This window comes from Channa argus, chromosome 1, assembly GCF_033026475.1.
Source record: "Channa argus isolate prfri chromosome 1, Channa argus male v1.0, whole genome shotgun sequence".
Taxonomy (NCBI): domain Eukaryota; kingdom Metazoa; phylum Chordata; class Actinopteri; order Anabantiformes; family Channidae; genus Channa; species Channa argus.
In genome coordinates, this window is record NC_090197.1 from 15867128 (window position 1) to 15893534 (window position 26407).

Sequence of the window (26407 nt, forward strand, 5' to 3'; positions counted from 1 at the left end):
ATCTTTCTCCACCCAGGACTGTTTACCTGGGGGAGAAGAAATACTTTCTTAACTGACTCACAGCAGTGATTTGCATGCACAGCCGGGGTAAACATATAGTATTCTCACACTGGTGTTCTGCTTGACATCGTTTGAATAGTACACAGATATACTTTCTGTGTAAACAGAACACAATTTAGAGATGGTTTATGTAAAGTTGTCATTGTGCATATGTTTGCGACATTTATGTTTTTGAGCACTGTTGTAAGTGTGATGTGCCCAGAAGCACAGTAGTGTTCTGGAACAAGCTGAAGCTTCACAAGTATACACTTCCTGGTACATAGCCTGAGGTATTTTTGGACATGCGGCATCTATCTGGCTGTTCCAGCACACACTCCTTACCGTCTCCTCCTCATTTAATTTTCATATGAGCTGCAGTTCATACACAAAGTATCACCTGTGATATGCGTATGTGCATGCGTATGTTCCTTCTCGGGCACTGCAGGGAAAATCTCCTTCAGGGTGTTAAGGAAACATTTTGAGTTGTGCCCTTCGACTGTTCTTCAGTAGTAAATTACCCCTCTATCAGCTTGTTATGGAAAGATCTGATTCAGTGATTCTGAATAAAACATGCATGCAAGGTCAAAGGCTTAAACACAATAACCTTAAGTTCTCTTACACATGTGCATAATTTACAGCAAAATAATTAAAAAATAAAAAGCGCTCAATAAGTCTCAAGGCTGTTATCAAATACCACTCTCTTATTCTTTTGCTTGAGTATCATACACATATTCAAAATGAAACTATGAACATTAGAAATGGTGAGTGCTGAAATGTTCAATTTACGTTTTTCTCATTTAATACTATTTCTTTGCTTTAGTGGGGCTCTTTTATTCCTTTTTTTTTCACGCCAGTGTCACACCAGAGGAAACTGTACCTACCCAAGTGAACTCTTGGGTCTAGGTCCAAGTGGCCCTCTTGTCAGCTGTAGTGTCCTTCTAGTCGTCTCAGATGTGCCTGTGTTCAGCTCAAGTGTCACTCTGGTGTCACCCCAGTGGGCAAAAATGAACCCTGTGCATATAAGAGGTGTCCCTTCTTCAATTTCCACCCTGCCATTTGAAAAGCTTTTGTATGATACTTCATAAGTTAATGGTGATGATGGTAATCTCTGTGGCAGTTTCCCACACAGTCACAGCTGATATTTGTTGATAGAGCCCTTGTGCTACTATCTTTAAAAATACTGGTAAGAGAATAGACCAGCATCTATATTAAAAGGCTGATTTATTACTCTGTATTTACAAAGCATAAATGAACACACCTATAAACTATACTGCTTTGTAACCATAGTCTCCTATGACCCATAATAACCTTTACTGCTACATCAATAGTAGCTGCCACAAATTTTGCAGACATTTAATTTCTGAATAAAATATCACACTGATGAGTGAGTGCTGATGCACACTTGTTAAAAAATTCTCAACACCTCAAACACCCACTGTCAACAGCATTACAGTAGATTATGGGTAAACTAAGGCAAAACAGCCAGTGTCCCCATGGTTCAATTGATTTCTCCTTTTCACACTAGGGGGAGCTGTGGTATACCATTACAGGGCTCACAACCATATTTTGGGTATGTAATAAATGCCAACGAAGTGCCAGAGAATCTTGGAACATAACAAAACATAGCATAGTATACCATAACATTTACTGCATGCTTTAAGCATGTGAGATACACTATAAATCATAAATATCCCTTATTCTGTGTCTGCCTTACAAAATAAGAGTTATTTTTTGAAGGATACACTACAAATGTATGTGAGGGCTTGAAGCGGCGTTTCTGTGTGGAAATAGGCTTTGTTTTGTTTTCTGTAATTGGTATTTCTGTACAGCCATCCAGTGGAGATAGACCGGTGTTTACCCCTTGATCCATGGGCTTAACAATAGGAGAGGGAAAAGATAGAGAAAAAGAACTCAGAGGTAGCATTTGTCAGTGGCAATCTGTCGTTCGCCTGATTGACTTCATGGAGAAAAACGGTGAGACTCCAGCGCGGCAATGCTTGAGTGCCCCTGATCTTCATTTTCCACCTGCCCTGTTATTGTTCCTTTCTCCCCACCCTCTCTTTCTCTCTTTCTCTCTGTCTGTCTTGTCCCTCTCGTTTCACTGGACTCAGATCTCTCCATCGCTCTAACCTTTCATTATGACAAGACAAAGCTTTAATCCCTCACGAGCCATTTCCCCTTGTGACAGGTAGAGTGGTGATGACTAAGAGACACACACACACACACACACACACACACACACACACATATACAGGAGGTGTGTGTATCTGATGCAGGTATGCCCACAACTGACTCAAGGCAAAGTGACACATAGTGACAAAGAACGAAATAGAGAGGAGGAGGAAGTGATAATGAGAAGGTGATGACAATGAAAGAAGCTACGATGCAGAAACTATAGATTAATTTTCCTGATTTAATAAAAAAAAACATAATATTTGAACAACTTAAAACCTTCGCCCTCATGTCTTGCCTGTCACTTATGTTACCGAGACGAGCACACGCTAATGGTAGAAGCAGAAAATGACCATACAGCACTCGTGAGGCAAACAACTGTGTTTTTTATTTATTGTGGCCTTTTAAGAGACAGGATTCAAGATTCAAACAACTTTATTAATCCCATAGGAAAATTGTGAGTCCTGGTAAATCTTTAAAGTGGTTAAGTTCAAAACACACATACAGAGGTGGCATCAGTCATCGTAGGAAGATTAAACATACATGTACCTCTCTGATCTGAAACATCAAGCAATAACCGGTCATCCAAACAGTGTGTCGTCCTGTCCTTAGCCTGCCCTCTCCCCTATTTTGCATAGCATCCTAAGTGCCACACTTCATAGGGACTTCATAATCACACCCCCTACTGAGGTGACAGCCTGATTGGATATCTGAGGGAGGCACCCGCATGAATTTGCATACTAATTGACATATATGCCCCCACCCTTTCACACACATAGACACATCCTTATCCTTTTGTCTCCTTCTCTACCACTCAATAAATTAATGTCAGGACTCTGTGCTGCACAGTGCTTTGGCTCTTCTGTATGACGGTGCTGACAAATTTTGCATATTTGAGTGAGTTTGTACTTATTTCAGATGCTAACAAAAAATATGTGACGTAAAAATGTAGATGATTCGAAGCTATGTAGAGAATAATTCTGAAAGCTGAGTAAGGTGAGTAAAGCGATGGAAGAAATGAAGACGTGCAAACAGAAAGTGTAACACAAAGAAAGAGAAGAAAATATTGTGTTTCACTACTCTTTTGTGCTGATGGAAGTAAAGGACATGCTGGGAACATGTCAAACTGGCAAAACAGTGCGCCCCAGAGACTTGACACCAAGCAGGACTGTGGAACCCAAACAGATGTCTATATCACAATGTTCCCACAGTAATGGAGGAATACACAGAGACATGCAGTACATTACATTTAGACACACACGCAGGCACAGACACACCTAACTCTCCCTATCGAGAACCAGACACATGCAGAGTCACAGCTTTGACAAGTTGTCTAGATGTCAGCAGATGCTGAACCTCTTGCGCTCACTAATCCCACCACACACATGAATTCACACAATCACTGCAAAAAACCCCGAAAGCACACACTTATCAAACACATCCACACACACATCACATGCCTATTTCATTTTGCTACATGTGTGTTTCCCACAGCTCATTTCTGTAGCCTCTGTTTTAATGACATGTTGTGAAAGCGGTCTGTTCACTCTGCTTGAGCTGAGCAAAGACCACAACCGCATGTGATTGTTTGTGCAGGTGCCAGTGATAGACGCAAATTGCCTGCAGTGTGAGACAAGCGGCGTGCAGCAGAACCTTTGGGCCTGTTGCCCTCGTCCTTTTAGTTGTATTATAAAACAAAGCTGCAAAGAGGTGTAGATGGGAAAGGAGTGAGGGAGAGAGAGCATAAGAGGGAAACTTAGGGGAGATTTAATTATTTTTAACCAGAGGCAGTTGGATAAAAAAGGCCAAAGACTTAATTACTTCATTTAGATGTTTAATTAGTTGAACATGTATCTCTCTTCTTCTGCCCTGCGTATATGTAATGAACGTTTTTGAATGGCCTCAGACCTCAGGCTTCAGTCTCTCTCTTCTGTCTCTTTGCTTCTGTCTCTCGCTTTATCTCTTTTCCTTTAACTCCCCCTCTTCTTGGACCTCATAAATAATTCCCACTGCCTCTCTGAGCATGCACAGAGCAATAGAGATGAAATATGTACGGATACACGCCATGGTGCTTTTGAAAAGAACTATTTCAAAGGTAGTGAGGTCTGCTGAAATCTTCATGAGTGCCTCCTTTTCCTCTTTTTTCCCCAGTACACAGAATGGATTCTTTGCAAGGCAGCATCAGCTCCCAAAGTGTGCTCCAAAAAACTGCAACACCTTTACAGTTATGAACAGAAATAAATGCTACTCTAACTACATAATAATAAATCTGACATGATATGATATACTGACATTCGATACACAAAACTGCAGGTGTAAAAATTTTGTTCTTTATCAGATCTTTAATTTTAGTTCATGGAAAAATGCTATGTGCAAATGTAAGAAACCAATCTAATTTTAAGTTATAAGATATTTCACTTCTGGGTTATAGGTACATCATTATTTCTGTTGTACAATACTGTATGTGATTTTAAAAACCTTGATCTTATCTCAAGGCGAGCAAGTGCATCTTTTGACTTAGCATTCAGACCAAACAGGCTGGTATTCGAGGCTAACAAAAAGCTGGTTTACTTATCAAACCTCTCACCACCACCCCAGATACCACCACCTCTGTGCTATCAAAGGAACAGCCATGTCCGTGGATTCTTGGGAGCAGTACGTTGTCTCTCTATCTATGTATAATTTTGTAATGAGGAACTATTCTTATTTTGTAACTTACCTGCATTAATTCAACCTAAAATAAAGTGGTTGAAAACCACAAAAACACAAAAGCCACCACAAGACGATGCAATATGTGACAAATTGGAATTATTCTTTAAATTCTTTAATAACTATATTTATTCGTTTTGATTTCATTCTCTGTATTCAAACTCTTTGAATCTTTACCAAAAACCTGAACCATCAACATTAGCAACTATCATTCCCTCCTCTTTTACCCCATGTCCCTCCTCCAACCCCTCTTTCCTCAGCTGCCTCATGCATCCTCTACCTTCAGTCCTTTCTTCTCCTTCCCTCAGTCTCTAGGGAATGACAAGACCCTCTGTATCATTTCCCCTGCAGGCATTTTCCTGCCTTATTTATTTTCTTCACTTCATTGCAGAAGGTAGAGGAATGTTTTATAGAATGGGACACTTAATAATGGGAGAAATATTGAGGCATGGCGAGGCAGTTTCTTCCAGTGCTGTTACATAGTGCAGCATCCTTGAACCTCAAATGAAAAAAAGAGACAGAGAAAGAGACAGACATAAACAGACAGATACTTTTTGCACATTACAAATGCCTTTGGCTAACAGATGCACACCGTTTTCATAATATTCCTCTGCACAGAGAGCAGACTAGATGATGTGGATGGATGGTGTGAGCTCTAGTTGTTGGTGTTTGGAGTGTGAGTGGAATGCTAAACACTTCCTGGGTCATTGGAGGGCTGGCGAAAGCATGTTGAATTTTAATGGTGCCCTCTGACTTGGCTGCAGGTAATGCTGCAGGGGGGCAACATCCTATCTGCACTGCTGAGAGGGAACATGAAGAGTGTGTGCGAGCTTTTGTGTGTGTGTTCATATTATTGCACATTAAGCTTGAGCGAGTGTGTCTGTTCTTGTCTGTACTCGGCTTCTGGTATTTTAAGTAATCAGTCTGCACAAAGACTATACAGTACACATAAACACATGCACACACATGGACACGTACACAAATACACACACACGCACACAGATACTGTACAACTGTTGTGGTGTGTGAAGGATGTAAACAAGACTTTAGACTGCGGCCTCTCAAATAGAACAGTAGCCAGCATTGATAAAACACACCTAAACACTTCTCCAAACACAACAAACTAATACTAGTTTTTAGATGTTTTCACCTCGGTCTCCTGTGTGAAAGTCCTGTGTTTGATGAACCATTCATCACCCCAGTCAGCTGAATTATAATCACCGAAGGCTTCAAATACTATGTCATATGTCACATTTATTACTGCCACTAGATGTTGCCAAGTAAGACATATCTTTTTATCATCCTGTCGGACAGTACAAAGGACATACTCCTTTGAATTCTGAAAAAGATATTTACATTATTTAAATGTTCTACTTCTCAGTAGATTTGCCTCTGTTCTGTCTCAATATTGCAGCCCGTTCTCTGTATGTGTCTGGTGGGCTCAAACACAGCAGTTAGTGTTACTAATCCTTTAATGCAAGTGTCCTAAGAAATCAACACACAAATGTTTTACTGCTTGCATGACAACAACCTAAAGAAAGAAATCATCTTAATCAAGAGATTTTCAAACATTTTACTTAACAATGAGTCTTTCAGTAGTGACATCAAGGTCAAAGTGGGACTTTGTTGACTGATGTTGGCTCCCCATCTAGCAATATTTTAAGAGACAAACTGTTTTCATTAGTTGGGGCCATAGTTTAACAATTTCAAACTTAAGTCTCAGATTGTTAAAATGTAACCACCCCTATTTTATTGTGTCCTATCAAGATATTTAGGACGTATTCCAGTTCAAATGACGTTTATTGCTGCACAGCTCTACAAGGCACGCTACAGTGAGAGATAATAAAAAGTTTTCCATTTGTGTGCTGTTGAATTGAAACCATGTGTTCAGTCGATATAAGTTCCCCAACTTTTCAAACTGCATTTCTGTCTCCCCATCATTCCTCCCTACAGACAATATCTCTTTGACTTTCAATCCACACTTTAGCTGCCTCCCTGCACAAACCTGAATTAATCTTCTCTTCATCTCTTTGTGTGTGTGTACCTGTTTGTGTTCTAGGATTTGTGAGGGTGTGCAGTTGTGTGTGTGCACACGCACAGGTCTCCTCCTTCCTGTATTAGAAATTCCCCCGCTCGACATGATATTGTTCCCCCGCCTGGAGCTCCAGGGCTTCGGGAGCTTTGTGTTTGCATAGCAGAGGCTCAACTCTCACTCATGAAGACCCCACGGGGACTTTCTTTGACACTGTCAGCCCTTTGAACCCACTGTGACATGAAGCATCAGGTCACTTGTGTACAACCACAGCACAAAGAGAACTCACACTAATTGGCCTGTGTGCACCTGAGAGACAGTTGGGACATCAAAGTGCTTCGCCACCCAGTTGATAACAGCTTTGATGGGGTGACTTTGAGACTGTAGATTTGTGGTTTGTACACTAATGAACCACTGCACGTTAACTGCTAGCTGTGGCTTGTTGTTGTGTGATCTTGGGCAGGAATTAATTATTATTCCACCATGTGCATATCATTTCTTCTGCACTGTCTAGTAATGTAACAAATGCTATTACCAGGCACCCTCTTGTGAGCCTTTAATCAACCTCAATGACAGTTTACAAAAAAAAGAAAAAATGAATCCAAGATGATTCTGTTACTTGTCTTATTTAGCTCTATGTTCTTTCAATTGTGTGATAAAAGTGACTTATAGCTTTTAAATATGCAAAATAAATTGTAAACAAAACTACTTCAAAGAGAATATTCCTTAGGTTGTGTGATTAATCAGTTTATAATAGGGCTCAGTGCAGCCTCCCAAAGTCCTCTTACCTTCTAGAGTTATGGATGACTGCTGTGTCTTTGTGTGACCCTTCATCTTCTGTAAGGTGAACAGTTGGTGACTACTGGTGGGTCTGGAGGGGTCCTGTCAACTTCGTACAGTCCAGCAGCTGACCAGAGTGAAAGAGATGGAAAACGAGAGGTCGAGGGAAAGTAAAGGTGAGACAAAAGATCAGAAAATAGAATGAAACAAGATAAAAATGATGCACGTGGAGAGAAACAAGTCAGAGAGGCCGTGTCCGAGTCAGAGAAAGCTCTACCCGTCATAGTTTCAACAGGAGGCTACTGCCCCTCTTGACTCCAACAGGCGTAGCAAAGCAATTTGTTTCGCTTCAAAATAATGGCCGGCTATGAATTTTGAGTGCGACTGCGGGGGACCATTAAGGCCACAATGGCTGACAAGACACTAAGCACTCCCCAGAGGTCTGAGGGGCCCTTTCATGCCTGTCCCGGGGCTGGTCAGGTTGCTGGGAGCGGGTGGCCAGCTGGTCCTCTGGCCCCCACGCAGCCTAATGGCATTAGAGCCCACTGCTCGCTTTGAGCTGAAGACCATATGAGACACAGGGGCACAAGGTCTGTGTGACACGTGACCAAGTACACATATACATACGTATTTGGAGGCACCTGCCTTTAGTTATCCAGATTCAAGAGATTTTTTGTCATAAGCACAAGATGAACATAGCAGTTACACCATACAATGAAATTTTTATTTGCAATCCCGCCTTCCAGAGTGACACAAATAAAATAATAAAAATACATAATATAGAAAAGTATATTTACAGCAAAAAAAGACCCACATTTAAATCACTAGTTGTATCAACATTGTTCCTTACAGTATGAATAAAATGGCGGAGCAAATGTGTTGGTGGACGGGGGAAGGGGAGATGGGGTGACGGGGGGGAGTATCCTGAAAACTATTCACATGCCTGATGGCCTGTGGATAAACACTGTTGGTCAGACTAGTTGTTCTGGATTTCACACATCTGTATCTCCTGCCTGAGGGCAGAAGAGTGAAGAGGCCGTGCTGTGGGTACGTGGAGTCTCTGATGATGTTGTGTGCTCTCCTGATGGTCCTGGTGTGGTAGATGTCCTCCATGACTGGCAGGCTGCTCCTGAGCCATGCACTTTTAATCACACGTTGGAAAGCCTTCCTGTCCTGTGCAGAGCAGGTCCCTTACCAGACTACAATGGAGCTGGTGAGCACACTCTCAACTACATTCCAAGTTACTCAGAATCCTGTGTGGAATCTCACATTTTCTTACACCCCCTGGTCTTCTTAGGAAGTGCAGCCACCTTTGTGACTTCTTAATGATGTATTGTGTGTTGTGAGACCAGGCGAGATCCTTCCCGATGTGCACTCCGAGGCATTTAAAGGTTTTGACTCTCTCCACCTGCATCTCAATAATGTAAAGTTGGCGTGCAGCGTTCAGTCCTTCTCCTCAGATCAATAATTATTTTCTTGGTCTTGTTCACATTCAAGGAGAGATTATTGTCACAGCACCAGGTCTCCAGGTCTGCCACCTCTCTTCTGTATGCTGCTTCAGCCCCAACAGTGATTAATCCAATGACGGTTGTGTCATCAGCGAATTTAACGATGCTGGTGTTGTTCTGGGAGGGCACACAGTCATACGTGAAGCGCGTTTACAGCAGTGGGCTCAGTACACAGCCCTGGGGGGTCTCTTTGCTTACAGTTCTGATGCTTGACATGTGGCTGCCCACTCTGGCTGACTAGGCCTGCCAGTTAGAAAGTTCAGTACCCAGTCACACAGGGTTGATGTCAGTCCAAGGGGAAGGAGCTTCTCTGTTAATTTGTAGGAAATGACTGTATTAAATGCTGAGCTGTAGTCAATACTGCAACGCTTTGTTAATGGGGTTACCGGTATCCACAATCAAACCCTTGCAGATGATTCAAAACGCAGCAGCTCACCTCATTTTTAATCAGCCAAAAAAGACCCATGTCACACAACTCTTTAGATCTCTACACTGGCGTCCTGTAGCTGCTCGCATCAGGTTCAAAGCTCTGTCTCTTGCTTACAGGGTGGTTAACTCAACAGCTCCCGCTTACCTCAACTCACTCATTCAAGTCTACAATCCTTCCCGCCCACTGCGGTCTGCCAACGAATGACATCTGGTGGTCCCAGCACCGCACAGAAAACACCAAGCAAAATTTTTCAGCGCAAGGATCCCCCAATGGTGGAACGAGCTACCAAACTCTGCATGCTCAGCAAACTCACTCCCAATATCCAAAAAACTGCATCTTCCTTTGCACTTAAATCTATAAAAAAAAAAACACTTTTTCGCACTTGCATATTGTGAAATGTGAACACTTTTCTGATAGGACTTTGCTTTGATGTTTTTTCCTTGACTTAGATGCTTGCTTGCCTTGTACCTCACTTGTAAGTCGCTTTGGATAAAAGCGTCTGCTAAATGACTAAATGTAAATGTAAATGCAATGAACAGCATTCTCACGTATGTGTGTTTACCCTCTAGATGTGTGAGGGCTGTGTTGATTGTATCATCAGTGGAGCTTCTGACAGCATGGAAACTGCAAAACGGTGTCTGGAATGGATTTTTTGATATTTTCCATCACTATCCTTTCAAAGCACTTCATAACAATCAATGTAAGAGCCACAGGACAGTAGTCTTTAAGCAGGTCACAATGTTTTTCTTGGGGAAATGGGTACGATGGTGGTGGATTTGAGGTAAGTGGGCACAACAGCCTGTGCGAGAGAGAGGTTGTAGATGTTTGCAAGCACATCCGCCAACTGTGATGAGCAGAGCCTGTGTGCCCACCCGGAAAATGTTATCTGGACCAGGGACTTTCCTTGGGCTTATTTTGCACACCTCTGAATATGAGTGATGTGTTCTGCGTACTCACCCCGGTCACCGGTCCCCTCTGGTGGTCTGTGCTGGGAACCTTAAGGCGAGCATAAAACAAATTCAGCTCATCCTTCAGCGTGGCTTGGTTGGTTATGGCTCCCTTGCTCCTCTTGCTCTACCTTGCTGGTAATCTGTGATGTGTTGTAGACCTTGCCACATGCGCCTGGACTCTGAGCTGTCATAAAATCGCTCCAGCTTCTGCCTGTACTGTCCCTTGGCATCACTAATAGATCTACGCAGGTCATATTTGGCCCCTTTTAGTCCTCAGTGTTGCCTGAAACAAAAGCAGAAGTGTGTGCACGTACCATGGCCCGTACCTTGCTGTTTAACCAGGGTTTCTCATTTGGGTAACTTTTATAATGTTTTGTGGGATGTTTGAGCCCACACATATGCTGATGACCAGAGATAACCAGAGCAGTGCTGGATTATCCTGATTCTGCAGCCTCATCAGCCAAAGAAAGGAAGCAATGGAATAGGAAAGATAAAACATACGGGTCAATTTCTATGTGCACTTAATTTTATTTTGCTATTTTTCTCAAGCATACTTTTATCTTTTAGATCATAAATATAAGCACACCAAGCAAATTCAGCTCAAATTAAGCAACAATGTGAAGTTAACTAGTGCTCATTAAGAAAATATTTAATGCAAAACAAAAATTTAAAAATTTATTTGGCCATTAACTGAAACTGATATAATCATCTAGTTGATTTAGCAAACTCATCTGTTTGTCTTCTGTGGAGATCGTTAGATTTATAGATTATCTACAGAGCACCATATGGAAAAAATGCTAGTGATTCAAATGCTGTCACACCCAATTCAAGCTTTTTCGAAAAACATGCTGTGACTGCTGCATCTTCCTCCCTCCCAGGTCCTGAATGGCTTGCTATTGCAGCCAGAAAACTTGTTTTGTCGACAGCCTGTTTGAAAGGCAAGCATAATAAAAGGCTTTTCTTTTTGTGTCGGGTGGTGGCAATTTCATAGTCTTTTCAGTCCGAAAAGAAGGGCGAGAGGGAAAAAAAAGTTTTACTAATTGATGCAGTAGCAGAAATTCAGCTGCCTTTTCAATCAGCCACGATGAAAAGCCTATTAAGGAACGATTTGTCAATTACTTCTGCTCACTTCTATACGCCATGGCTCTTTTTAGGGGAACTCATTTGTGTCTTATTTATTTTCTCTGCTGGCGCGTTTTGTTGGCACTGCACACAAAGACACAATAAAACTTTAGTTTCATGGCAATGACATGGAAGGTCTCACTTTTTATTGTGTCCTTTGAATGAAGGACTCCTAATATCTTGTGCTTGCTTCACTGGCTCAATTTGTTTCAATGCATTAAAACTTCTACTGAGTTCTAACTGTATAGTCCGAGTTTTTGCATGAGCTCTCTCTTTAGATGGGACACATCTCCTGAATCAGTGTCTTAAGACTGTGAACAATAAAAAGAAGAAATAACACTGTCCATAGATGCAACTAAACTAATGTATACTAATGTGTATATATATATATATATATATATATATATATATATATATATATATATATATATATATATATATATATATATATATATATAATTCTATTAGTACACTACAATAGAATGAATGATAAAATGTTTTACACAATGGTGCTTCATAGGAAATGAAATGTGACGAGTGTGTTAGCTCCTGTTTTGCCAATTCACATGCAAATCTGGTTCAAAGGAGAAAGTAATTTTGGTAGAAGTTGTCAAAAATGTGTCTTCTAAGTCAGCTCTGACTAAGCACCATGGAGATCAGCAGCTTATTTGAAATTGTATCGTATTCTTGTCAGGACTGACTTGATGATACACAGTATCCTCAGTTCCTACTCATGCTGAATACTGACAGGTATTATTTAACCCCACCACTCTGCTGGAAATACTTCTCAGAGCCTTTATAGTGGAGTTTCTTTGAGCCTGCCTCTTTTCCTTTGTCTACATTGTGAAATCCATCCACTTTAAAAACACCTCCATACAAATTTCCCTGCAATGAAACTGATGCCCTTTTCAAACATATGATCAATTACCTCAGAAAAACGGTTCGATATTCACTAGTCTTGAATAGACAAAACGGCTTCTTAGTGCAAGGAGTTTTGGGGAAACTTAAATCGAACTGCATTAGCAATAAATCTTAATTATAAAAATGGCATTATTTGAGTTCAGCGGAAGAAGGAAACTTGCTACATGTATTAGAAGAAGCCTCAGCAGGCAGACCTATCAGTTGGAGGTCAGCTGATGTTGAGGTACATCAGTTTTATGAACTTTCAACTCCCCCCTCTCCTCACTAGCTCACTGCCACTCATGTGTTAAATGGGTCTTGTAGACAGAAGAGAAGGCCTTTGTGCTGAAATAAGTGGAGGAGAGAAAATGGGGTTAAGATGAGTCCTTTGAAGTGCATCAACCTTTGTCTGTTCATTCTTTCTTTTTCTCCCATCTCTTCATCTTCTCCTGGAAAAAGTCGAATGCATATAAAGGCTTTTATTTTTGATAAGACAGTACAAAACAGCTAATCAAAGGGAGCTTATTGTATTGCTTATCACAATATGTAAATTACTCTGTTTATAGTTGCTATTATAAGACATTTGCTTTGATTGCTTTCTTCTCTTTAAAACTATGTGAGGCATATTCATCTGACACTGACTCTCAGCTGGTGACAGACAAAGAAAAAACATCCTTGACACCGAACATTTTCACATGTGGCAAATTATTAGTTTCTCCATGTATATACTGTATGTATAAAATATATTTCCACTGCTATAAAGCTGCTGAAAAGGGAATATTTTCATTTTCTTTTCACTAGAGACAGCTCAACCCAAGAGCAGGCTGTTGTGACAGATGTTCAGCTCAGCTAAACAGGAACTGTAATAGCACACACTTACAAAGACACACATATTGTATAGAGACATACGTACACAAGTCTTTCAAAGCTTGGACTCGCACACATACAGTACATGCTGTATGAGACAACACATCATGCACACAAACACACACACGCACAAACACAAACACACACCCACATTACACCCTGAAAAGCTTCCCCTTATTTATTCTCTCTCACCACCTGACCCCACACATACGCGCACACACACATAAGAGAAATTACTTTGAACTTGGTGTCAGATGACGTGAATACAGCTGGGGAGCAACAGGGTCGCGAAACTCTTTGAGAGGTGGGATGAGGTCCAGCCTTTCGTCCACTGTCTGTCTCTGCTCTGATGAGCTGATGACCAGTGGGGATCCTGGGGATGGTGGTGTAGGGGTGTGGTTGTGGTACACGCTAGACTACCAGGACCAGCCACAGTGTTCTCTTTGTTATGGGTGACACTACGACTCCGACAAATTACTTTGATGCTTTTCCACATCTGTCACAAACACGCCAGTTAACATCAGCCAGTAGTAGTTTTTGACAGTTACAAATGATTTAAAAAGAGTTTTAAAATATTTTTTTTACTGAAAGAAGAATAAAGATATATTATTTTTCCTGAACTCCATTCATAAACATTAAATATTTTACTCTTGATCTTATGTTAATCATTATTGTTCATATTTCTTGATCAGAATGTGGTTTGGTAATATACAGCATGAGACATGAGAAAGAAGCCTTTGCTTTTTCTGTATTTACTATAAATCAACAAAGACTTTTAATTAAACAACTATAATAAATAAAACTAAATCAAACTGATCACTTAATTGATTCTAACTATGAGACGCTACTATGGTGTATCATTGCAGGTTTGGTTAGCAGAGCTGCAACTGCTGCCAAGATGTTTAATCGTGTTTAATAAATTGCAGCAGACAAGAGTGTATCTAATCTATTAAAAGGCCCACATCATTACATTGTGATTTGCATCTGGAAACAGTCCAACTTTGGACAGATTCCTATTGAACTGAGCTTAAATTCTGTGTTTGAAAGCAAACAACCTTATCTCATACAGTGGTGGTACGTTAGCTACCAGGGGATGGAAACGTGATTTAAAATAACAGACATTTCCTAATGCATTATCTATCGTAAGAATAGCATTTAAAATAAACCCACACTGCCTCTGTTGATGCATATGCAAAACTGTATGCATGCAAATAACTGATTTCATAGAACAATGTTGTCGAGTGAAAACACAAGGCTGAAGATTAGCAGAGGCAAAACAAAGGGAGTGTCAATAAAAGCGAGCATATGTGTTCATCGGCAAGCCCCCTGAACACACAGACACACACACACACACACACACACACACTGATTAATTGTATTCTTCATTCACTGTGAGGCAGCCTGCTGTTAATGAGCTTAGGCATGCTTTTGCATATTGTATTTATTTAAGTTCTTCATGGGCTGCACCAAAAGAAAGTGTAATTTGGGATGAGAAAAGGGCCATTTCTTGCTATGGTTTATACACACAAAGGACTGGATGTGCTGGGACTCTTTCTTTGTGTGCCAAATGTAAAACAAAACCTAACAACATCCCTCTGGTGCTTCATCCTGGATTCTTGGCATGGCATAAAGACAGTGCTGTAAATCTAATGAACAGATTACATTTGCAGTTGTCCTCTTGGTGCATTTTAGATTCACTTCAACAATTTTACAGTTGTTTAGGGTTTATCTTAATAATAATAACAGAGGGAAAAAAATTGATGACATTTTGAAAGTGCATGAATTTAAAACAGCAGTAGGTGCAGCATCAGAAGTTGGAATGTATTCTTTTGAAAGTTTTTGGCCAAAGTTGCCAGTTTTGTAGAATCAAGTGAAGACGCTTTCAGGTGATTGGGCATCCATCTGAGTGTGCTTGAAAACACATTCAATATGTATTGGGTCTTATAGTGAAGAACAACTTTAAGCTGCCCCTTTTTCTACCAGATTGCAGACTTCAGACTTCGGATATAAAATGCCTGTTCAGGCTTCACTTCTGCGTCTGTGTGCATGTGTGTGTTTGCTTTAGTGTCTTTCATCGTCTGTCATATGTATATACAGAATGCAAGCATGTTTGTTAATATCCAGCTGAACATACATGTACAAGTCGTCTCTGTGGAACATCCATTTTCCATCTACACTCACATCCTGCTGCAAGCAAGCAACAGATGGTAGGACTGGGTGCTGTGGCCGATTTAGTCCAGTCGTGTTTGCTAGGAAGTAATTCTGTTTTAACCTGGAGAGAAACTGAATATTACAGTCATGCAGGCAAACAAATTATAGTCACCTCACTGGGTAGCAGATTACTCTATTTGTCTCATGTCCAGATGGAGTTCAAAGAAAATAAATTGCCCTGTGATGCTGCATGGGATAGATGTGCTGTTTGCTTGCCTGTCTTCTGGTCTGTCTTTCTACCTGTCTGTCTACCTGTTTATATCCTCGACAGCTGCTTGTCTGCTTCCTCATACATCAGCCTGTCTGTTTTTGTATTGTGGCAGATGTTTCAGTGCTGCAGGTCTTTCTATTAGAAAGTGCAGCACAGGAAAGAAAAACACTGTTAAAGTGGATTAGAATGTCCATGCATTCAGTTTAGCATTGTGCCACAGCTTGTCTTTTAATGCCAAACACTGCCCTGGGGGACAGAAATACTTAACAGAAATTATTATGGTTTCATGATAAGTAGTCATTAGCATGAACCTCAACAAAAGATCTCCCACGCTGATCTCTCTACAAATTAAGTCACCTTTTTCTCTTTCACGTCTCCCTGATTTTCAACACTCGCTGTTTATATAAAACATTCTTGAATGAGTGTTCATTCACTGTCAATTCCTGCTCCGCATGCCAACTGTGTGCATCAGAAAATCCCCTGCAATCTTTGTTTTGGCTAGTTTGAGGCAGCAAGTGATTACCCAGAGTGCTTTGGGAAGTTAATGTTCACGGTCTGCACAGCAGGATTCTGGGAGTGATGACAGAGGAAGTGCCTGAGGGCGATCGTCTCTTCGCTGCCATCTCACTTTCACTGTTTCTGACAACGTGTTTACCCCAACAGATGGCTCCAATGCTCACACAGAGACACTGTGGGGCTATAGAGAACAGTGTGGGCTGATATAACACAAAGATGTGCAGAGAATCTAAAACCAACTAGTGTGAATTAATGTACAATTGACAATGGGATCTCGGTACTTGTAGCTTGATCAAAGGGCTCCGTCATGGTTATTTTTAAATGAAACAAAGTAAGAAATTCTATCAAAAATGTTTATTTTTTTCTACAGAGAACACAGCAAAGTTTATTGGCTTTTTGAGAAGATCTACAAATGGATCTGAGCTCAAACACATGATACATGGGATTTGCTTTTTGCTCTGTTCCTGAGTTACTGAGAAGACTGATACCACTCAAATGTCTGTACAGTAAATATAAAGCTATTACAGCAGCTAGTTAGCTTAGCAGAACTTAGCAAAACAACTGGAAACAGGAGGAAACAGCTGGAGGGGCTCTGTCCAAAACCCACCTACCAGCAACTTTGAAAGTAATAAACACATTTTATCGTTTCTCTGTTCTCAGATGTTGTGAATTATTATTTTTTTTCATATTTTAAAAAGGGTTTATTTTTGTCTTAAATCCAGAAATAAATATATTTTATGTTTTATGTTGTTATAAAGGTGTAACTTGTTGGTATTTGTGTATACTGTGATATTTAACAACCAGGACACGTTTAACTGATACTGATTCAAAATCAAAGGCACTGTATTGAAATATAATGAATCTGTAATTGTCATGAAAGTCAGTGTTCAGGTACACAGAGTATATAGTTTTCTATTTTATAACTTATAATCATAACCAATATATATTTCCTTGTTATAATTTTGTCTGTGTTGGTAAGGTTCGGCTTGTTGTAAATTGTAAATTTGTTATAAAGCGTAATATATATATATATATATATATATATATATATATATATATATGTGTGTGTGTGTGTGTGTGTGTGTGTGAGCATGTGATTATTAATCATAAGTGGACACATGCTGGCATTATCATGAAGCATTTTGAACTTGGAAATGCCATGCGTGGGGCATTCAGATTACAATTCAAGTCATGCCAAAGGAATATCCAGATTTCAGTAATGTCAAAGATGTTCTAATTGTGGGCCATAATTAAAAGCATCCAGACTAAAAAATTTCAGCTTTCCAGGATATTTAGCAAAATTATGTGTTCGTGAGAGAAACAAACATCAGACAAGATGACAAGTTTTTTCATGTATGGTTGATTAAGCATTGCACTTTGTGTGTGAGTGTGTGTGTGTGTGTGTGTGTATGTGTGTGTGTGGAGTGTGAGGTAAATGTCACACCCATCAAAGTGCACAGGTAATGATGCACGGTAGCTGGCATTGCTACAAGGCGATAACCTGAATGTCCACTTACCTGCCCTCTAACACCAACACACACACCCATACGCACAAAAAAACTGCACATAGAGTCCCTAGGGCTGCCTTTCACACTAACCTGACATCCTTTCAAAGGGCCCAGTGAAGCATGCTAGTGTGACTCTACTCCCCGGCTCTACTGACGGAGAAAACTGGTGCTGAGAGAGAGGAAGCAAGAAAGAGGTGGTGGGCGGTGGTGGTGTTAAAGGTTAGGGGTTGCACATGCATAAGCATTGGCAAGATAACAATTGCCCAGTGGCATTTGTATTTTAGTATGACATACTTTCATTTTGGAGTTGGATTCCAGGTTAGTATATTTTTGGTGAGTGGTGTGAGTTTGTGTGTTGGTATTATGAGTGCATAAAATCTGTGACAACCATCCTCAAACAGAGACGATGTCAGGGCTGCCGAAAATTTAAAAGAAACGTTAGTTTTGTTTAAAGGTTGCAGTATTAAGAAAGAATGAGAAAGGAGCATGATGTACTGTACCACTTAGCGAGTGGACACTCACAGTGAAGTGCTTGACATTTGTGACCTCTTGCTGTGCGAAGGGTCACTGGCAGCTGTAATTATTATACCTCAGCTCAATGTTCTCTGAACAATTTTAGGTCAGTAACGTTACTTTTCTATGGAGGAATTGTTCACATCTCCATGGCTGTTCACGGGGTAAGTTCAAATTACGTTACACAGTATGTTGCAAATGGGCGGGGACATAAAATAACAATTTCTGTTTATTGTGCAACTCAGTTTAATTTATTTGTTGCACCTGCGTGATTTCATACATGCTTGAAAAAGCATATATATCTTAAAATGTAATTCATATTTAAAATAACAATTATTCTTGAACGCTTGCTTATACTGTAGTGAAATTCATGTTCTATTATCCTCTTCATTCCTGCACCTAGCATGACTAAACGAACCTCCATTAACTGGTCTGAAAACATTCCCCATTAAGGTAAACAAGATTGTACTTTCTCCTATCTTCCTCATAACTCTGCCCTTAACCAAATTAAGACTCTGATTTGCATAAACGAGATGGATGAGATAGGATGGGAAATACTTTTCTTTCTGGAAAACAAGTGCACTATTAGAGAGAGAGGAAATCTCAGATGGGATGTCGTAGCCCATTAGAATGGCCATGCTTCATCATTTTTTCATACAATGTATTGCTGTAATACCTTTTAAGTGTTGGGAACATTTGATAAAAAGCTCTGACTGATAAATGCAAGGTAGGAGAGTACATTTAGTACTGAACAGATTGGTCAGAAACCAACCAGGGCAATACAGATCCTTTTATTTCACAGCAAAATTACATTTACAATTTGCTTAAATATTGTAGTAGTTACATATGTTTAAATAAAACATTTTGCATTTTTGTCCCTTACTTTAATTTAAACTCACAAACATTTCCACCATCCTCAAAATTTCATTTGGTATGTAGTATTTTGTATTTTGTGTCATGAGGCATTGGTCCAGTCTATAAACTAAAACCATAATACACAACAATAGACTTCCATGCGTCTCCTCTGTCTTCAGTGAACGGAGCAGGCAGACACACAGTAAGGTTTGTTTGTGTACTAAAAACAGCACCACAATTTACTGCAATCAGACACTGTGTATGGGCCGGGGCACCTAGGGCGCTCTGTGTGTGCTTCTACCCTGCGGTGAAATTGCTGTCAACACTTTCCCCCTCCTTTCAGCATTGATAGGCTCTAGTAAGCTGCCTTGCTCTGTCCACTATTCACCCCTCCCCTGCTGGGAGGAACACCATGCTACATTCACAATACCACATTTACTACCTCCGGCTCCTCAACACGCAAGCAGAAAACTGTTGATGTTTTCTTTATGTTGTGCGTTTCTTCTTTCTCGTACCTTGCTATCTTATATTTCTCTATTTATCACTCACGCTTGATTGGTTTTGGCCACACAAAACCAGGTGTCTGTGAGCAAATTGGTTTCACAGCTTGCTTTAGTTTGCAGGCAAATTAAAGAGAAATGTCCTGTGAATGTGAAATATGACTTCTCTGTTACTGTGTGTACTGCTGCTGAATGAAAAATGCTACTTTACTGCAGGCAGCTGTAACCAACATTAAAATAATAAAGCAAAACAAACGTGGAAAGATGTCTAGCGTGTAAATCACATCAAATCAGTGTTTTGAGCACAATAATACAATTTTGAATAAAAAAAATACCTGTTTGAATGCTCATGCTGTACTGTATTCTGAAGAGACAATTAATTTGCTGCTAACTTTGTCTCAACAACCTGTATGATCCTGCGGTTTTGACATGTGTGAGTGTAAGAGAAACTCATTGACTTGGACCAGTAGCGACATAATGTAGACAGTTGCCAAGGAGAGAAAGAGAGAGAGAGAGAGAGAGAGTTCTCTGCTTTGCATAAAAAAACCCTCGGGAGAGTGTAGTGGCATCATGAATAATGCATTACTGCTTAATTTATGGCCAAACTTTAAATAGCGCTGAAACACAGGAGTTGCCACTATATGAAAATCTATCTTGTTACATTATTTACTGTGGAGCATGCCACAAAACCCACGATCTAAGGCAGTGTAATTAAACAATATCCTATTGCTAAACAGAATAATTTCCCATCTTGTATGTGTCTTGCTTTGAAAACTCTTGAATCAAACTGGGATGTTTGTTTTTTTGATTTCTGCTTTTCATTTTCTTCATAAACACAACAACTTGTTAATCTGTTAATGGACAGACACACACACAATATACAATATACCTTTAAGCTACTGAAGGTTGTACATGCAACATAATAAAATCAATAATCACCACAAGGCTGGCAGTAAACTTTGAGAACAGACACTGAAATCAGGTCAGTTGAGAAAGGAAAACAATAAATCATAATAAATGGCATATAATTGCAGATGAGGTGTGCATAACATGGCATATACTACACAAATGTTATTATAGCAGCACTTTAGAGCTGACAACATCAAGGCATGAATGTACAATCAATAGTAAGTCACTTACCTGTCAACTGAGGTGATTCATACCACCACTGACAAAGTAAGTATTTTCTTTTATTTAGTTATCAGTTTGTGGTTTGGTTTATGGAGGCTATGGAGCTTGCAGAAACTAGAAAACAGCAATAGAGAACGGATTGCATTCTGTGCAGCCTACCTTCACCCATCCTCTGCTTCTCTCCTCCATGGTAATGAGGCGATGAATGGCAGCATGTCTACAGGCAGGGGAAGCAGACGCACCATGCAGCTGTGGACTCCTACGCATGAGACACAGACACGTTTCTTCCTATCCTTCAGGCTCCCACCTGAGGGCCTGGTACTTAAATGGAAGAGGGGTGGAGATAGGTAGGATGGATTGGTAGAGACTTTGATACCCTACAGTGAACAGAAGTAGGCGGTGTGACCAGGGTGGGATAGACAATTGGTTGTTGTCTTGCCTTCTTTTTAACTTTTTTTATTGAACATTAAAACAATCTCTTCCTATATTCTCTCTGCTGAGTGTCCATATTGGCTCACTGCATAATTATTTATGTACAGTATGTGCATGTTTTAGGAAACTGAGACTACAAAGCCACAAAACCAGCATTCCTTCCTTAATAAGACAGTGGGGTGTTATTTACATTACACTTGATCCAATTAAAATGATGGATGCTGTCAGAACTTCAATTAAATTCAGAGCCAAGTGAGAAGCGGCGGAAAGTTACAATCCTTTACCTTGCTGTCATTTATCATTATGTCAGGCTTTCCTGACAATTTGTTTTAATTGTTTGCCATAGTGACAAAGTGTTACTTTTCAGCCTGTATGGTGGAGGCCCTCGAATATGGCTTCGATCCTCTACTTGATCTTCCTCCACTTTCAACTATTAATTTCCACTTGTCTCCAACATCTACCTTGCTACAATTAGGAGAATAGGGAACATGAAGATGCCCTGTGATCTGGTTGTTTTGCCACACAGCAGGAATTCTGTCACTATTCTTTTGTATATGTGTGCTGAACAATAGATGGATCAGTAGGTAGTCAGTGAACAATTACTAAGAGGCCTTAAGAGACCATTACATTCTGTCAGAACTGCATACGGTTGTTTGGAAACCCCCTCCCACAACCATTTTTCAAGTCAGTTTGTGGACTTGAAACCACAGGTACAATATTTACACCCACTTCACACTGTGGCCACCTCGGCAAAGGTGAAAGAGGAGCCAAGGAAATTGTTTCTTGCACAAATATTTCTGTCACCTTTAATGTGAACAACCAAGGCAACACTGTGAATGTCGCTCAGGAGAGACTGTCTGAAAATGTGTGCTGTGATCCCCACATTTAAACAATATGACGGCTGGCTTTCCAATCCACCTTCATTTGTGGCTGTATGGATTAGGTGTAAACATTTTTGTTTTACAATATGTACAGACAACACATTGTCTATGATGTGTAGTAAAACATAGGACTTAGTAACCAACAAACCTCCAACAAAGTGTTGGAGTGATGGACAAAAATCACACCCATTGGATGTTAACAGCTTTATGTGAACTTGTTATCTTCTCTTACATACATACTATTAAAAAGTTATATATATATATATATATATATATATATATATATATATATATATATATATATATATATATTGACTGATAACTGACCACTGAACCAATTACATTTAGTCATTTAGCAGACGCTTTTATCCAAAGCGACTTACAAGTGAGGTACAAGGCAACAGCATAATTACATTACAATACAGGTGCAAAAAATTAGTCCATATATTATTCACATTAGTTGAATCATGATTCTGCAGATGCACAGGACATTCTAGGCTTCTAGGTTAGATTGTAAGAGATATTTCACAGTGTTCACTTTGCAAATGGTGCATTTTTTCACACCAGAAATCAACGATGGTGTCATTTTCACCCACTTTTATTGGCTTTGTTTTAAATGGATGGCTTGTAGTATCTTTCAATTTTTCCCAAAAGAGAAATTTTCTTCAGTCAGTTTCTTGAAAGCTCTGCTCTGTGAACATTGTACAGCAATCAAAAGTGTATCAATCAGCATTCTGGCATTGTGGCTTTCTCTTGTTCCACTCAGTGAGATAGTGTCTTTGGTGTAGTTATGTTTGTCTTGCCCTTTCTATCCCAGGAGAATCTCAGTATTCCATATATTATTGCTACAGTCGATGCAACAGTAATTGCTAGTATGCAAGTCAGAATAAGCAGTGGAAACCTTTTGAGACAAAAAGAAACCCAAGAGAGATAAATGTTATTTTTTGGCAATGAAAACTGATAAACATGACCCTGAAAAAAAATTTCTTGCAGGTTGCTGAAACTCCAGTTTAAAGTGGAGATGCATGACTAAATGTAAATTCTTTCTTGTGTTGCAGGTAGTATTGATACAAGATGAGATGCACATTCTTACCTACAACGGCAAATGATGGGGTAACAAGCAAACCCAAGGAACAGATTGAAACTCTATCACTTCAACAATTAATCCATTGATAACACGGCTACACAAGAAAACCTGTCCATTAGAAAAACTCCCATCTTTTTACAAGCACTACTTTAGATAAATATTGCATCAAAAGGTATACCCACCGTGAATCAAATATCTCAGGAGTCATCATGTTTAATACACAGCTCTTTTCTCCACCCCTCTGTCTCTCAGTGATGCATTAAAAACACAGGATTCTTTGAGGAAAAAATCCTGTGATCTCAAATAAATATTTATTTTGTCGTGTTGTGAAGCAGCTCATCTGAGATGCTTTAGAAATTGCTTCTATTCCCACTTAGAGAAAAATGTGTAAAAGACTGTATACAGCTTTGCTGCCTTTGAAAATGTACCCCCTGCAGGCTTTTTTGGGCACTCCTAAATCCCCCAGTTTCTTTCATTGTTGTGTTTTCGTTAATATTTCATAAAGGTATTTCAATATTTATTCATCTTTTTTCTCCAAGCAGATAACTGACTAACTCCCTTTTATCATACATTTTAATGCACCGAGTGATTGTGTCCCGCAAGCGGTGAGTGCGAGATTTTCTACTCCTCCCTCTGTAGTACAAGCACCTTCATTAATAAAACATAATGGATGTCTCTGCCAATAATAACTTGCTTTCAATAAATATAGTATAAAAAATAGAAAGGTAGAAAAGGTCATATTTATTTAAATGAAAGTGACATACATCTTCTAGTGTTGTGATCAAAACATCAAAAATATTTTAATATCCCATTGAAAATGTTCAATAAGCAAACAATATTGGAAAAATAATACTGGGCAAAACAACAACAACATTATTATGATTATTATCAATTTATGCAGTTTATTGGTCTCTCAAAGTTAGTTCAGAATACCTTCACAATCCAAAAATCATTACTGGGATATGCTGAGTCTTCTAGAAGTAAGGATGGGGTGAGGTTTCTTACTCTGTGGAAAAAATAAGCCTTAAAGATAACTTTTATCAGTGTGGGATTTTATAATCTATGAAATCCCCAAATTCTACATAACATTAGATTCTGAGAATCCAGTAAAATCGATGTGCAAAGAACAAAGTCTCCAACCAGTATTGGTTAGAGACTTTTGGTTAGAAACCAGTATTATAACATCCTCTATGCTGAAGAGGACAGCAGCCATTTGATTGGTTATTAGCACCCAGTTTAAAAGCTAGCTTCTGTGATGATGTGGAGGTGTATTAGTGCACACGACATGGGTAACATTAACATCTGTGAAGACAATATTAATAATGAACAATATGTAAAGGATTCAGAGCAACATAGTGGAGAAGATCTTGCTCATTTCATCAGGACAATCCCAAACGACATTCTGCACATGTTAGAACAGCATGGCTCAGTAGTAAAAGAAGTAGTAAAACACTAATGTTAACAGACATTACGTTCAAAATGAAAGCTATTATAAACCCTGCCCTAGGTTTTTGGAACATAATACCTAATTGCTTGAATTTCTACTTTAACCTGTTTTGAGTCCGGAGCTGTCACAGAAGAGATAGAATATCACTGGACCAGAAGCTACCGGAGGCTGAGGCCCGGGGATTCAAACAGAGCGGACGCTTATTTGCACGTTTTCACATCCTTTAATTAGCTCTCTTTTTTTCTCTCTTCTTAATTATTCCCCTCTCATTTACTCTTCTGATTTGCTGATCCCACTATCACAGAAATTAGTCATGGCTGTTGTTTTCTGTAAAACACACCTGGCTGCTGGTTAGAATCCACTAGTCCCAGTTGCTGAAAGACAAAACAACACAGCAACAGCACATGTAACTACAAAGCTTTGCAATATGTTCAATATTTAACTTCTTCACTTGTTGGAGCTGAATTTTTCACGTGCCTAAAAGCTTACAAAGCAACGTCTTTCACAGGTTTACATGTAGTAAATATAGCTCAAAATCATACATCATGTGATAATTTATTGATCCTTTCAATGCCAGAAATGCCAGTACAGAATCTGAAAAGAAACTGCCGCCAATGTACATTGTTCTTTGTGAGACTAAACTGAGGAGTGTAAGCTTAAATAATGACATTTGGACAAATTTTAAATTAGGTCTTAATAGGTACGAAGAAATACCTGCCCATTCTAAATGAATGGTTGTCCTTTTCTCATAAGAACCCCTTGGATCACCACGCTTATTAAATCTTTTTAAAAAATCCAGATCATAATGACAGGCATATTGTTAAGAATTAATTCTTTTAATGCCTAAGCACTAATCATGCAGGAAACATTTGACACAAATGGTCACTCTTTGACACAATGGTTACTGGAGAACTAAAAGGGAGGCTGATTGTAAATTATCTGCAGCTCCTATGGTTCGAATCAAAAGGAACTTAGCAACAATGTCTATTTGTGCAAGCACCAACTCCTGCTTCCATGGCCATTAGTCCAAAAAATCTGCCCAGACCTACTCAATTCTGTAAAACGTCTGGAAACTGAAGTGTGAACAGTGAAGGTCAACAGGAGTTTTCTGCAACATGTCAGAGAAGTTTAGAAAATCTCAGAGAAGGACAGACCCTCAGGGGCTGGAGGCAGCAGCTTTACCCTGCCAAATAATCAGCTGGCATGGGGTTATTTTGTGGAGATGGATTGTTAAACAGTTCACTTTGGTATAGCTGATAGCTGATGATAAAAACATTTCTAAAAAAGAGGAAACAAACTTTACAGTAAAACAACTGCATATGCCCATTACATAAAATGCTATTGAAGACTTTACACAGTTGCTTAAGAAAATATTCAGTACCCTTTACTCTGGGCACACTGTATTGTGCTGTATACCTGTAGTTCATTGCAACTGATAAAATTACTATTATTTACCATCAACCTGCAATCAGTGACTCCTGGACAAGCCAATCCAGTGTTGTCTTGGCAGTATGCTTCAGGTTATTGTCATACTGTAAGGGGAGCTGTCACACCCCTCTAAACGTTCAGGGTGGTTTTAGGTCCGCTTTACAGAGCTAGGCAGAGG